We start from the raw sequence: 16,095 nt of genomic DNA, 5'->3' as shown, positions 1-16,095 counted from the left end.
CTAATTAGAAAGGTAGGCCAATATGGTATCACAGGTAACATCCTTAAATGGATTAGGGCGTGGTTACAGGATGAAACAGCGAGTGAGCATTAATGGCACTAAGTCCCATTGGAGCAATGTCAAAAGTGGAGTTCCCCAAGGCTCAGTAATTTGGACCATTATTATTTATTATATACATAAACGACATAGATATCGGCATAGACAGCAACATAAGTATAGGAGATGTAAACAGGGAAACCAGATACCAGATGAACAACGATGCCATAGAGAAATCCGACTGTGAGAGAGATTTAGGGGTAATGATAAGCAGGAACCTTATGCCAAGTAAACAATGTGTTTTTGCTCGTAACAAGGCTAATAAAGTACTTGGGTTCATAAAAAGGAGTGTTAGTTATAAGACTAGCGAGGTAATCCTAAAACTGTATTGAGACCACACCTGGATTACGCAGTTCAGTTCTGGTCACCGTATTACAAAATGGATATAGAATCATTTGAAAGAAATCAGAGGAGAATGACATTGTTGTTGTTGAGATTGTCGGACCGTAGTCCGACACGGGCCTTTGCCTATAGATGGCCCGTTTGGTGGTTCCGGCTGGAGCTCCAGGAGCAGCCAGACGGGATTGGGATTGGAGGTGGTCCCACCTGCAGATTGGAAGGATACTGCAGGTTGCAAGTGTGAGCTGACCCCGATCAGTGGACGCTTACCACCAACCCCCACTCCTGGACGTGGTCAGTTTTGAGTGGCGCGCCTGAACTGGGGTCCGCACTTGCTGGGAGAGGATACAGCTACTGGGTGGTGGGTATCGTGTGATGACCCGAGTAGGTGGTGAATGTGGTCTGTTTGGGCCTTTCGATAGAGTGGCCGCTGGTGTTGTGTGTGTCTTTTTGGGAGATTTGAGTTCTGTTTCGGAGGCTTTGTGTGACCTCGCAGTCGAGGAGATAGTGTTCAAGTGGGTTGGCTGCTCGATCCTGACAGTAGGTGCATTCCATGACGTCATTTCCGATCATCTGCCAGGAGCACTTGTACCCTAGTCGTAGTAGATGAAGGCTGACTTGGGTTTGTCTTGGAGTTTTCTTGTCAGCGAAAGGTGGTTCCCCTTTTGTAGCCGCCATGTTGAATGCGTGAAGGAAGCTCTTTTTGATGTGGAGCTTGCTAGTCTTTCTGAGGTGATTCTTGATCTGTTGCACGCTTGCTGAACTTGGATGTGTACGCTACTAGAACGGTAGCTGCCTTGGCTGCTTTGGCTCTGCCACGTCGTTTCCTCCGATCCCTACATGAATGGGAATCCAGTGTAAGACGACTGGGCGGTTTTGGCTTTGGAATTCCTGTAGCTGTGCGAGGATCGAGGTAATGATGGACGTTGTCCTTGGTTGACTGTGTTGCAGCGCCTGCATGGCCGATTTCGAGTCCGTGTGAATTATGATGGACTTGTTGTGTTGTGTTGCAGCGTGTTGTGGGCCTTTGAGATTGCTACCAGCTCTGTTTGTAGGTGGAGCAGTCATTGAAAGTCTCCATCGGAGGGTCTGACCTTGTGTAGAAGGCCGCCCGGATCTATGATGTTTTGGGTCCACCGCGCCGTCTGTGAAGTATGATGCTGCATCAGCCGGTGTCTCGGTGGCTATGGCTTCAGAATTATTTTTTGAGGTCCTCCTTCTGGAGGTTGGCTTTACTATCGCCTTGGTCGAATTTGAATGTGGCTGGTGGAGGGCTCCATGGTGGAGAACAACGTAACCAATGTCTCCTGTGTCTTGGTTGTTCTTGACGAGTGTTTCTGCTTGCAGGTGTCGGATGACCTCGCTTGCCTTGTGCGACCAGGTGGCCCTTGCACTCTGTGGTCGAGGTGGAGGAGGCACTGATTCGAATTTTGGCAACGGCTTATCTGATCTACAGATTTTGGCGAGAGACCGGCTGTCACCTGCTTGACCTGTACTGCCAGGGGTGGTAGTTCGGTTTCCATTTGCAAATTGCAAATTCTGGTCCACATGGGTGCTCCGAACATGGTCCTGAGAGCATTATTTTGGATGACTTAGCTTGGCTATTTGGTCTTCTCGTCCAATGAGTGCTGGAGCACTGTAATCTACCAGTGATCTGATGGCGGCCGTGTAGTAGGCTTTGAGCACATGAAGGTTTGCTCCTGCGGTTGCGCTGGTGAGCGACCTTTTTATTGTGTCTGCTCTTCGTCCTGTGCCTAGTCCCGGGCATTAGGAGCCTTGTGTATAGAGACAGGTTAAAGCATCTTAATTTGCACTCCCGCGAGACGTAGAGCGAGGGCGACCTGATAGAGGTGTATAAGTGGAAGTCAGGCTAAACAAAAGGGACATTAGAAAGGTGCTCAAACTATCCAACCAGGAGCGAACTCGTAATAATGGTTTTGAATTAGACAAATTTAGATTTAGGCGTGAAATAGGTAAACACTGGTTTGGAAACAGAGTAGTGGATGAATGGAACAAGTTACCAAATATCATCATTAACTCGAATACGCTGAATAGTTTCAAACATAGGTTGGATGCTTATATGAGCAATAGGGGTTGGGTGTAAACGGACTGCCCAGATGGGCCAATAGGCCCGCTGCAGTTTCCTCCATTCTTATGTTCTTATGTTCTTAATTTTGAATGCCTATACGGGCCCTAAAATGCAATATAACCAAAGCCTTTTTCACGTTGTATCCTTGATTCTGATACTGTGTGATTTCATTTTCCATTTTCCTTCATCCTTTAAAGCAGAAAACAGGAAGAGAGAGAGAGAGAGAGAGAGAGAGAGAGAGAGAGAGAGAGAGAGTCTACCACTCGTATATTCAATTTGACTCGGATCCATTGTATGAAGGTGTGAATAAATAAAAAATCAAATAAAAATAAGATGTAAAATTACAGAGAATTTCGAAAGGGAAAGTCGAGAAAAATTTAAAGAAAATTAACAAAGAGAAATCAGTGAATGTGTAAAGCAAGAGGCAAAGATAAACATGGGTTAGGAAAGAAATGGATTAGGAAAAAGGAACAAACAATAAACAAAGATCAAAAGAGTGCTTACATAAAGGAGAGAATATAAAGGAAATAAGGATATCGCGAAAAATAGGAAAGATGATAAATTAAGCAAGAAGGGTGTGTACAACATTTCACTTCTTTGAAACTGTCTGTACTCATCAACTTGAGGCTCATTTAGGAAAGGTGTTATTAAGTTTGAACATCTTTTCTTATAATTTTATTTGTGTTGGTCAGTGTTTTTTATTATTTCATGTTATGTTGAAATTTTTTTTAGAAAGGGACGTTAACCAGCTATAACGAAAAGTGATATTCACCACCTGTAATGAAAAAAAAATCAACATTCACCAGTTATAATGAAAGGCAACACTCACCAGTTATAATGAAAAGCAATGGCAAGGGCAAGGCTGACAAAGAAAGTAAGAAAACCTTAATTGTTGGTGATTCACAAATCAAGTACCTATTTCGAGCTATTTGTAATAAGGACAGATAAGGGATAAGAGAGTTTTTGACAGGGGCAGGGATGGGTGATATATTAGACAGGAAGGACACTATCATGTCTGGTAATAGGAATAAAACCATTATCTGCTTCAGTGCAGGAGGCAATGATATTGGTCGGTTTAGAAGTAATGATCTCCTGGACATGTGGTGTTCTGCTTAGAAGGAGAGTTGGCAATGAAAGGTTGTCAACTGGGACAACTTCTATGGCAGAAGGGACCTTTGCGCTGGTGATAGGCTGCATTTAACTATAGACGGCAATGCTGGCTGGCTCTCTCAATAGGACATTTCAAAAGATGTCGAAGCCTTTAAATTGATGAGGGAATATGGCACCGGCGGTCGAGGAAACTGTAGTGGTCACGGAGATACAGAAGAAAAGGTTAAAGAAAAATCGTGGTCGGAATGACGATAAACCAAAATGCGACAGAGACTAACTTAAATATCTACTTTGCGAAAATTAGAAGTTTGAGAAATAAAATGGATGAAATCAGGGCTTTGGTATGGACAGAAAATCGATATAATGGCATTAACCGAAAAATGGGTTAAATTAGACAAGGTACTAAATTAAAAATTATAAATAATTTCAAACTGATTGGCAAATTAGAAAAGGAGCCGGGATAGGAATCTATGTCAGGCTAATTTTGCGTGTAATTAATATAGAAATAAAAACGGAATTGAATACATAAAAAATTTTGATAGCTTTTAACCTATGATAAGGGAAACTTATCATAGAGTAAAATATAGACCTCCTAAACTTGATAGGGTAGATGGGCAACTTATTTGGGATGAAATCCATAGGCCATCCAGACATGACAAACATTGTTTAGTAGACGAATTTAACTTTAGTCAAGTTGATTGGACCGACTGTACTGTAAGGGTAACGCAGAAACAAAGGATTTCCTCGAAACAGTTTAGGACTGTTTCTTAAGTCAACCTACTGTATAGCTGAACCCACCCAGGGAAATAATATAGTAGATTAGTTCTGTCTAACAGAGAAAACCTCATTATAATGACGATGTAGGGAGAGTACTAACTAACAGCGATCATAAAAAAATAATGTCAGGCGCCTTGCTTTCCCAGAACTCAACCAATTTGATGAAGATTAAGTGGTTGAGCGCCCTGAATGAGGAATATTGCACGATTACGCTGAATGTTGTCATGCCAGGTAAGGCCCTCATTTCGTCTATGTAGGCCGAGAGGAGACGGATGCTATCCAATGCTTCATTGATGGAAAGGTCGGCTCACTACATCTCATTAAGCGAGATGAGCCTGTCCGACCCCAAAAAATGAAGGAATACCTTGTCACCCACTTCCCCAAGGGTATTTGCCCCAGTGGCGCTCTGTCACTTCCGGGCGTCCACAGAGCAAGAAGACTTTATAAGGATGGTGCACAACTTAGTAGGATCATCATTGTTTGGAAAAGGAAGGAACCACTTCCTGAAGAATACTGCTTCTTCGGCATGTATGGTACCCCTAGTAACATCAGTCAGTGGACTCTTCCCCCTGTGGTGTGCTACAACTGCTTCGGGGTCAATCATGTGGCGAAATACTGTCCTGCGCAGCATCTGCGCAGGAATGCATAGCACGAGGAGCTGTTCTACCAAGGAAGCTGCCTCTCGTGAGGAGAGAGAGCAGTCCTCCACCTGGGAGGCAGTGTCCCAGGTGCAAGAAGGAGGGTTTGATGGCCTGGCACCCAGTTTGCCCTGGGAGGCCGCCTCCACCCACATTAGCGGTCACACTCAGCGACGCCAAAGGCAACACTGCAGGGTTGCTTTCATCGCCTGAAATCAACAGCCACACCTCCCCACCCAGGAGGCAGTGTCCCAGGTGCAGGGAGGAGGGTCCGCACCCCAGTTTTCCTGGCAGGCCGCCTCCTCCCACAATAGCGGTCCTACTCAGTGATGACAACGCTGCCAGATCACCTCCACCACCTGAAGTCAACAGGCACAGTGACTCTATTTCGTTAGCCAATGCAGGTCAGTTTAAAGCCAGCCAACTAAGTGTACCAATGAACAATGGCAGTGATAGTGTCAGTGGAGCTTTTGAAGGAGCTGGTACCTCCTCTCATAATGATGCAAACTTGAGGGTGAGTAGCCAGAGGAAGACCGATAGTGATGGAAGCATGAATGGGGAGAATGAGCCCCAGACTGCCAGCCTGGTCTCTTAAATAACCCCAGATTTGAAAACTGTCAATAACCCTGTACTTCTTCCAATATTTACGGAGTAGGAGCTCGCAGGACTAATGAAGCAAACAGTCAATTTTTGCTGTATAACATCTGTTATCGCCGCTGGCTTATTATGCTGGTATCAGTGCTGATGTTTGCTGAATGTATGGTTTAGATAGTGGCGTGGCTCTCATGACGTAGATCGCCCTGTCGAGTGATGCCACAGCCCCCCCCCCCCTCATCACGCGACCTGTGACCTCGCCAGATGTGGCGGGGGGAGGTGTTTACCGCCGGCGTCAATGTTGGCGAGTGAGTGCTGGCGTGTGAGTGCTGGCGTCTGCTGTCTTACCGGAACAAAAAGTGGGGTGGGCCGTGTTTACGGACAAGAGGTCCTGATTCCTTTAAATGTATGGTTTAAAGGGTGGCGTGGCCGCCTGGACTCCAGGAGATCGCCCTGTAGAGTGATGCTGTAAGGAGCAGCCCTCTGCTCGCACTGGTAAACACCGACTCAAAATCCTGTCCAAGAATTTGTGCTGAGACAATTTACGTAGTACTGTTGTCTCTTGGAACATCATACTGATCTGCACTGACCCGCACTTGTAAGTACAGCATAAGTGATGACATACCCCTCGGTACTGAAATATTGTTGACTAATTACGTCTACTCTTTTCTGCTTAACCTGGAGTAATAAGACATTGCAGAATGAAGCGAAGCTAAGTTTAATAGAGGTATGAACATTGTGTTATGTCATTATGTTTAATAAATTGTAATTAAGATAAAATTGTTTGGACTAACTAATTATGTATCAGATGAATCACCATGTAATATTATGATCATCTCCTCTGCAGGTTTTGATCTCATCAACAAATATTGAATGCGCTAAAAGGCGGGTTTCAATCATTCCCTTCGACTTGTCCGGAAATAGGGATACATAGTGAAGTATTTAAATTACCCGGACAGTGTCGTAAAGCTTCGATCTGCGCGTACGGGGCTGTGAGCGTTCCTTTCGGACACCGAGCCTGCGCACCCAGTGAGCAAAGGTTTCAGAACACCCGGACAGTGTCGTAATGTTTCGGTGCTGGCAGACGGGCAGTTAGCGTTCGCTCAGACACGCACGCCAGTGATTATAACGAACAGCTGATCAGCCAACACCAGTGACGTACCGTGGTTACACTGATAAAGAACGCAGAACACCTACAAAGTATATCAAATATCACGTAGAATATATCTTTCTCTAAATAAGGTTTTGCTAAAATAAAAAAATCTTACCTCAGATCATTTGCAGTCAAGAAATATTTACTTATATAGAAATTCAGCTCTCCGAGAATTTGTAGAATTCTTATTGGCATTCATATTGATATTGAAAATTTTCGCTAGTCGAACCCTGATTACCGTCAACTACGTTAATCAAATCCAGCATCGCGATTTTGTAATTATCTCTCTGGATCAAAATACTTCAATATCATTGCCCGTGATTTACTTATTGAACAGTCGGTACTTTCGTCAATAATTACACTAAATTTATTTGTAGTCTCCTAACCAAGTTTCCTTGCACATACATGTAATCCACATAAAAGAAATAAGTTATGTTTATTGATTGTGTAACAACGTTTGTAAATAAACCAAATTACTAAGACAGACTGATGACGGCATGAATCAGAGCCTCTTAATTCATAAGCAACACCAAAGATGTTAGTGAACAGTAATCCTAAAAGGAAAATTGCACTATGAGATTCAATACATAGACAATTTAGTCGGAGTTAATTTTTACAAATTGACATAACCGTGATCCATAGTCATATACGTGTGTATTAAGAAATATTAAGATTATCTTGAACGATACCAGTTTCCGTTTTCTATGTATTAAAAGGCACGAAACTGGTTCATGGAACACTTATCCAAAGGTAGTAAATAAAATAATTCATCATAACAAATACAATTAGATCAAATGTGAGACGATACTCGCCGATGATATAAGAAGCCTTACATAGTGGTTGCCAGACGAAAACCTCAGAAGTACTAATTAAGTGTACACTCCTTCTGCTTTCAGTACACGATGGTGCCTGAATGACCATATCCGTTGACGTGTCGACCTCAGCGCCTTTACTACTGCATCAGCAACGAATTATTATGTTACTAACCTTACGTAAAATAAGAAAATCATCGAATAATATCTGAATTTCATGTCCTCCTTTCGTATTGCATACTTGTACCCTTAAATTGGAAACATTCAATGCATCAGCACTAGTCGGGACATTGAGTGTTAATTTTCATACAGGCAGAGCTGCCGCCTGCTACTGAGGTTACGAAGGAAAGGAAAATTTATTCATTACCACCGGTTTTAAGGTAACAAATAACCAACTCAACGAAGTACAAGGTAAGCGTGATTAAATTTACTTGTAGCACCGTAAACAACCGGCAGTGAAATGCCGCTTATAACACCATTAGCAACCAGCAGTGAAGTGCCACTTGTAACACCCCAAGCAACCAGCAGCGACCTACTATCATTCAACATAAATACAAGCAGCGAGCTGCACCATCAAATACAGGCGGTGAGCAGTGGTTCATCGAACAAACTTTGAGAACCAACCCGGAATCTCCAGGAAGGCGTCCTTGTCCTCGTAACTGGAAAAAATCTTCCTCTCAACAAATGTCCACTGGGCAGGGTCACGGCAGTGGTCCCAGGAGCTGATGGTCTGGTGCGCCAGGTGCGTGTGCAAGCCGCTAGGGAGTTCTGAAGGCCAGTGACCCGTGTATGCTTTCTTGAACACGCCACACCGTAAATCTTGGGCAATTGCCCAACGCCGGGAGTGTTATCACCGCTGGCTTATTATGCTTGTGTCAGTGCTGGTGTTCGCTGAATGTATGGTTTAGAGGGTGGCCTGGCTCTCATGATGCAGATCGCCCTATCGAGTGATGCCACAACCTCCCCCCCTCGCACCCCACGCGACCTGTGACCTTGCCATATGTGGCGGGAGGCGGTGTTACCGCCGGCGTCAGTGCTGGCACCGCCGGGAGTGTTATCACCGCTGGCGTCACTACTGGCGAGTGAGTACTGGTGTGTGAGTGCTGGCATCTGCTGCCTTACCCGAACAAAGATTGGGGGGTGGGCGGTGTTTACGGACAAGAGGTCCTGATTCTGCTAAATGTATGGTTTAAAGGGTGGCGTGGCCGCCTGGACTCCAGGAGATCATCACCCTCCCGAGTGATGCTGTAAGGAGCAGCCCTCTGCTCGCACTGGTAAACACCGACTCACAATCCTATCCAAGAATTTGTGCTGAGACAATTTACGCAGTATTCTAGTCTCTTGGAACACCATACTGATCTGCATTGACCCGCACTTGTAAGTACAGCATAAGTTGATGACATACCCCTCGGTACTGAAATATTGTTGACTAATTACGTCAACTCATTTCTGCCTGACTTGGAGTAATAAGACAATGCAGAATGAAGCGAAGCTAAGATTGATAGAGTTATGAACTTTGTGTTTTGTCAGTATGTTTAATAAATTGTAATTAAGATAAAATTGTGTGAGACTAACTAATTATGTATCAGATGAATCACCATATAATATTTTGAACATCTCCTCTGCAGGTTTTGATCAATCAATAAATATTGAATGCGTTAAAAGGCGGGTTTCAATCATTCCCTTCGACTTGCCCGTCACCTGAACGTCCTTAACCAAGGCGTTTAAACATCTATGTTGATTGTAATGAGCTTTCTGGACATGTTACCAAAGCCATCAGGTAGCAATGCAATGCTGTGTATGGGTGACTTTAACTTTCGTCACACTGTCATGGTGATGTCCAGTGTAACTCTAATGGGAGGGTGTTCGTTAATTACATCAATAATCATAATATCACTGTAGACGAAACAGACAAAGTGACACGTCTGATTGGAGGCAGACTTGATTGTGTGATTGGGTAATACCTAGTGAAGGTTCCAAAGTGTTTGTTCCCTGAAGAAGGCAGTGATGGATAGGGAAACACAAGGGTAACACTGAAGTCCATTTATTAACTGATAGGAGAAATACAAGTGGTGACTAGCATGTGACTTGCACGACCCACAGAGTCAGACTGAGACTGCCTTGCCATATGGCAGCCTCGAGGCAATGTTGCCACATAACACGTGCAGTGTTGCCACCTAATTACATATATAAATGCTACTCGGCACAGTAGCTTATATACAGAGTTGCTACTCGGCACAGTAGCATAGATACATAACCTACACCTAGTAGACAGTAATGTCAAGGCTACGGTCTTCTCAGACCACCTAGTCAGTGATCATTAGGTAATACTTACTGAATACACTGTTGCTGATGTCAGGTGTGAACCCCATCCTAAGTTCAGAATTAACATCCTAGATAATCTTAAACTGCACTTCAAGTCCTACATCCACAGATGGTATGCTGGATATACATCTGGGTCAGTGGATGTATTTTGCTGTGATCTTGTAAATGGCATTACCACATATTATACCATCTGGGTTAACTCAAGGAGAAGGGGCATTATACCACCTCTGTGGACACATGACCTCATCCTCACCAAAGAAGGAAGGAGGTAGAACAGTTTGCCAACATTTATAAGCAAATAAAACTAGTGATAACCTTCTGGCGTTCCTCAAAGCTAACAAGAAATTTCGTGAACTCAAGGTCAGGCGAAACACCTATTGTGAACAATTTTTACAGGGATTAATAGAACAACCACGCTGGCAGAAGTGTGGAACAAAATTAGAGCTATGCCAAGTCACCCATCCCAGTCAACACCATCACAGCCCTGCAGAATGTGTGAACATGTATTAGACTAATGGTCTAGTGTGATAAAATCACTCCCGTGCCTCCTGACATACAGCAATATCTTAAAAACCACACACATTAATAGGGGTTTTCAATATCAGAAATAGCCTGTTCCTCACCAGACCTTACCGACAGTTTCTATAGCACCACAGACTAACAACAGCACCAATAAAAAGGTGAATCATCACTCCTCGTGAGATGGCATAACCTATAACACCCTGAGATTGTTAAATGAGATCCCTAACCATCCACTGCTTGACCTGTATCAAATATAGACGCACTCACACAGGAATTCTGCCTAGGAACATGGACTCCTTAGTACCAATTCCTAAAAGCTAACTCTACCAAACTTTCAGGACAATTTCACTCATCCTGTACGTAACCATGAAGTCCTTGAAGAGTTGTTTAACCGTCTCATGTTTCAAATCAAAGACAAACTGGCCCCTAATCTGTATGGGTTCATGCCGGGCATAGCACACAGACATGCTTTGCCAGAATATCTTGTTCACTTAAAGAAGATAAGACACAAAGCAGCCTTCATAGTTCTTAAATCGTATGCAGTGTAGCTAATAGAGACATTATGCTTGAACATCTAGCTAATTTTGGCATTCAAAGGTAACCTCTGACATGGATCAGGGGTTATCTATCCAACAGAATATGCCAGTGTTCTGTTTAGTGGAGTCAAAGTGCCAGAAATGAGATCATTTACAGGCTTGGCGCGCCTCAGGGAGGTTAAGGTCCTATGCTCTTTAATACTGATGCACAAGCTTATTGCTGACATTCCCAGATCAACCAAACAAGCTGTAATATGTATGCTGATGATATCTGCATTATGACACAGACAGAAAGCTCAGGCACCAAGCCTTGCTGGATGTATTTACTCGAAGGACAGTGAAATGTGGTCTCATAATATCTGTTGACAAGGCGAGGGGTCCTCAATCCTCGTCCTGCTAACCCTTTCCTCTTTTTCTTAACATTAACAGCATGCCTTTGGAACTATGTAGCTCCTATAAATACCTTGGAATCTGTGTAGATAAGGCAAACTTTGTCGGCAACAGCCATTGCCAAACTGGTGCAGTGCATTAAACCCCTCAAAATCACTTGCTGGCAAAGGAGCTATGGAATTAACCTCACCTATGCTCATACTTTCCTATCTTCACTTCATTTGTTCTACTTGTAGTTGACTATCATGCTCTCCATCTTGTGTCTATTCCACTAAACAACTCCAACAGCCTTGGGGTGAAGTGGAAAATGAAAGCCATGATCATAGGATTCCCAAAATCAACTAGAATCGTAAACATGAGAAAGAGCTCAGTTTCTTGCCTTCCTATCTGAGAGATAGCTCTACTTAATACCATGTTTTTTGTCAAAGTTTTGAAGAACAATGGTCCGCAAACTACGAAGCAAACTGAGTTGGTGTTCTATCTCGCTTCACCTTCACTAAGACGCTCTCTTTGGTGATGGCTTCATAAAAGTGTTGCAGATCTCGTGAAAGTGAATGTCCCTATCACCCCAGACGAACCCATTAATGCCATTCCTCCTTGGCTGGATATATCAGTTCCTCTTAATTATACTCCTGTTGGTAGTAAGCAAATGTTAAGCTTACCGTTGTGATGAGATGTTTCACACTAGAAACTATTAACAGATACATAGAGTATTAAATCAAGAGAATGTTATGCTTGTACTGATGGTTATGTGCAGACAAACACAGCTAGAACAGTCTATGCAATTGTAATATGTAAAGAAAAAGAGATGATAGTGTCAAACAAGCAAAGGCTGACCAACTGTGCCAGCACAACACAAACTGAACTAACTGGAATCTACTTAGCCACAGACTACCTTAAAAGAAAATAAAAGGTGGGGTGTTATTCTGTGACTCTCAAAGTGATTTGAAATCAATGAACAGCCCGTATGGTTCTATGTCTAAAGTTGTATGTGATATTAAAAGAAATGTGATAACCTTGTGAGAACAACTGTCGTATCAGATTTGTGTGGATTCAAATACATGTTGGAATTAGGTATAATGACCGTCCTGATAGACTGGCCAATGAGGCATGTAAGAAACAAAATGTTGACCCGTAACTATGGCCTGTCCAATGCTGTACTTAAAACATTCAACTCAGAATCATAGACTCTCTGATCTAGAAGAAATGATAAATGCAGAGACCATAGCATTTGTGGCATTAGTAAATATGACAAATTTTTGTGACAGAGAGTACCATTATGGCCAGAATAAGGACAGAACCAGACAATGTGATGTAGTCATGTGGCCAGAAATTAGGCTAGAGATACAGACACATCTGGCAAGTTAATAATGCCATGCCACTGGGTTCAGCATGTTAACTTTGTTATAAACCTTTAGAGCATACACTTAGACACTATATTATTGAATGTGACACTGTCAAGACTTCCAGGCCACCTGTCTTATTGTATCATGAACTTTGCAATCACTATATATTGAATCGGGGGTGCTTGAGGACATTCTTGCTGTTTATCCCAAATTTGCTAGCCCACACTGATTAGTCTTCAATTAGAATATGACGTCTTATGGCTATATGAACCACTGTCTTGCAAGGCAGCAAACAGTGACATCACCCACATGACTCTGACCAATATATACTGTCAATAGATATGATGTATTTCTTTGTGTACGAACCTCTGTCCTGGATGTCGCAGAACAGTGACATCACCCACATGAATCTGAGCTATGTATATATGTGTATGCATCTGTATGTGTATGTGTGTGTATGTGCATGTGTGTATATGTATGTGTATATGCATATATATGCAAGTAAATCACTGTAGGTGCGAGTGATCCAGGTACATGCTGATAACCACAAGGAAACAAGAAAATACGAAGTTCCAAAGCGCTTTCGTGTAATTCACATCTTCAGGGGTGAGTACAGATCTAGGAGAAATACATAACAAGGCATGTATTTACAGTAGAGTTGAGTGAGATCAAGTCCCTAGAGTGAGTGTCCACAATGATCCGGTCACTAGGCAGTGACCCTACTGATCTTCATAAGCACAGCAGCAGTCCGTAGTCAGGTCAGATGGTAAGATGACCCAACCTTCTCAGACGAACAAACAGAGCATTGGATTCCTGGCCTGTCCTAACACTATATTTATGCTGTTTAAGTCTAGTTATAAAGATCTTTACCTGTCTGGCCTAGTAAACATTACATTCCTTGCAAGGAACTTTATAAATGCAACCCATTGTGTTGTTGGGGGAGTTCTTGATTAACATTTGTTTAACAGTGCATGAGTTTTTAAATGCCACATTGACGTTCCAGGTTTTTAGTTGTAAAGGAATTTGAGAGAAATTTTTGAGAAATGGTAATACTAAGAGATTCTTATTGTCATGGGTGGGCTTGGGATCAGTTCTATAAAAGATTTCTTAGTAATGTTCAGGCATTTGTCTATGAAAGATCTAGGGAATTTAAGGTTTGAGCCAATATTATAGATATATTTATAATCATCATCAATGAATTCCGGGCTGAGGGATAATAAGCATTGCATTGACTGGGATAATGCCTCCTCAATATGACCTTGTAATTCAATTGACAGTAGGAACATTATAGAATCTAGTCTCATTAAACATACCGAAGCAGTCAACATGAATTTGAGTAATGGCATGTACAAACTGGACAATTTTGTAATTAAAAAGATTTGTAACCAGGTGAGAAGGTTGGGTTACCTTACCTCTGACCTGACTACTGACCTTGCAGGTGCTTTTAAAGATTAGTAGGGTCATTACCTAATACCTGACCATTGTGGACCTGATCTCACCTCCTCTGTATATATACACCTTGTTTGTACTACTCCTTAGTCTGTACTCACCCCGAAGATGTGAATTACACGAAAGCGCTTGGGAACTTGTGTTTTCTTTCTTTCCTTGTGTTATCAGACATATATATATATATATATATATATATATATATATATATATATATATATATATATATATATATATACATATATATATATATATATATATATATATATATATATATATATATATATATATATATATATATATATATATATATATATATATATATATATATATATATATATATATATTTACACTTATTTTATCTTATGCGTTCTTAAAGGGCAATTTCTCAAACACCACTTCAATACAACTATTTATTATTCCACTTAATGACACAGGCACATTAATATCAAAATTCTATCGACGTTACTAGGACATTATATTCGCTTACTCGACACTGACTCTTGACACAACACGAAATGAATACATCTCCCACAATAGGTATGTCACCTTAGGGATCGCTGGGCTGCTGGGCTGCCTCCTATGGGAGAGACTTTGCTTAGCCTGACGCCGGGGTCTGAGTCAGGGAAGTTCTCCTCCCGACCTGGAGGAGGACGAGCGGACTTCAGTGAGTGAACAGAATGATGAACCGAACGGGGGAGAGTGATGAGTCGGATGAGAATAATGAGAGTAACCAGAATAATCTGCCCGTGGTTGGTTGGTTGGTTGGTTATACAGAGAGAAGAGAGCAGTAGCTCTGAGAGTGGAAGAAGGGTATAGTACAAGGTAAAGTTCAGAAGTGGGAGACGGGTTTTTTTGTCTTCCGTAACAGTGCTGCCATAGTGGTTCATGGGGTTAGGGAAGGCCGGTCTCAGCCAAGCTAAGCTAAGTTATTCTAAGTTGTCCTAGCATATTATATTAGAGGGGTCCCTCCAGGTCCTTGTGGCACTGGAAGGATGATCCCATCTTTTTTTTTTTTTTTTTTTTTAACTATTTAGGTCTTTGTTTATTTGCAGGGTCCCTCCAGGTCCTTGTGTGACTGGAGAGTTAGCCCATCTTTGGTTCTTATTTATTGTTATTTTTTATTGTTATTTTATTGTTATTTTTATTGTTATTTTATTGTTATTGTGTATATAGAGGCTCTGGGTTCTTTCGTTATCATTTTTCCTGCTTCTAGGCCACCATCTGTGTGATGTGTTGTTGTTTTCCTCGATTAGTTTGTTTAGTATGTGATCCTGTTCTTGCTGGATTTTTCCCATATTGCATTTGCTTGGGTGTGTATTCTGATGTTGAGTGGGTCTATGCCGTGTTCTGTGTGTATGTCTTGTACTGTTTGTGTGTATGGTGGTTGGTGTTTTGCCGCTCTTCTGAGGGCTATATTTTGCACTGCTTGAAATTTAAGTTGATTAGTTCTTGCGATTGTGTTCAGAGGTATCGAGGGTATTCTAAGTGTGGTCTGATCAGTGCTTTGTATAGGTGCAATTGCGTGTTGGTGTCCAATTGGCGGAATCTTCTGAGCGCATGTAAGTTGTGATCTTGCCATAGCTATTCTTTCGTTGATGTGAGGAATTATTCCGCTTCTGGATATCTCTGAGTCCTAATGTTTTTCCCTTGGCAGCATATGGTATTTGTTGGTTGTTGATAATAATAGGGCATGGGTTCGTTTTTGCGATGTGAATTATTTGGAGTTTTTGACATTGGTTTTATCTTCCATTTTCGTTCATAGTTGTTTATTATCTCTATTTCTCTGCATGTTCTAATGGCCATCATTTGTTTGGATTTTCCCGGTACTGACTATCTGTGTTACATCATCTGTGTATGCTATATATTCTGATTGCCGTGGTTATGCATATCTGCCGTGTATATGGCAGAAAGTCAAGGAC

Source organism: Homarus americanus, unplaced genomic scaffold, assembly GCF_018991925.1.
Source record: "Homarus americanus isolate GMGI-L3 unplaced genomic scaffold, GMGI_Hamer_2.0 scaffold56333, whole genome shotgun sequence".
NCBI classification, from domain to species: Eukaryota; Metazoa; Arthropoda; class Malacostraca; order Decapoda; family Nephropidae; genus Homarus; species Homarus americanus.
Note: the sequence above shows the minus strand (reverse complement) of the source record.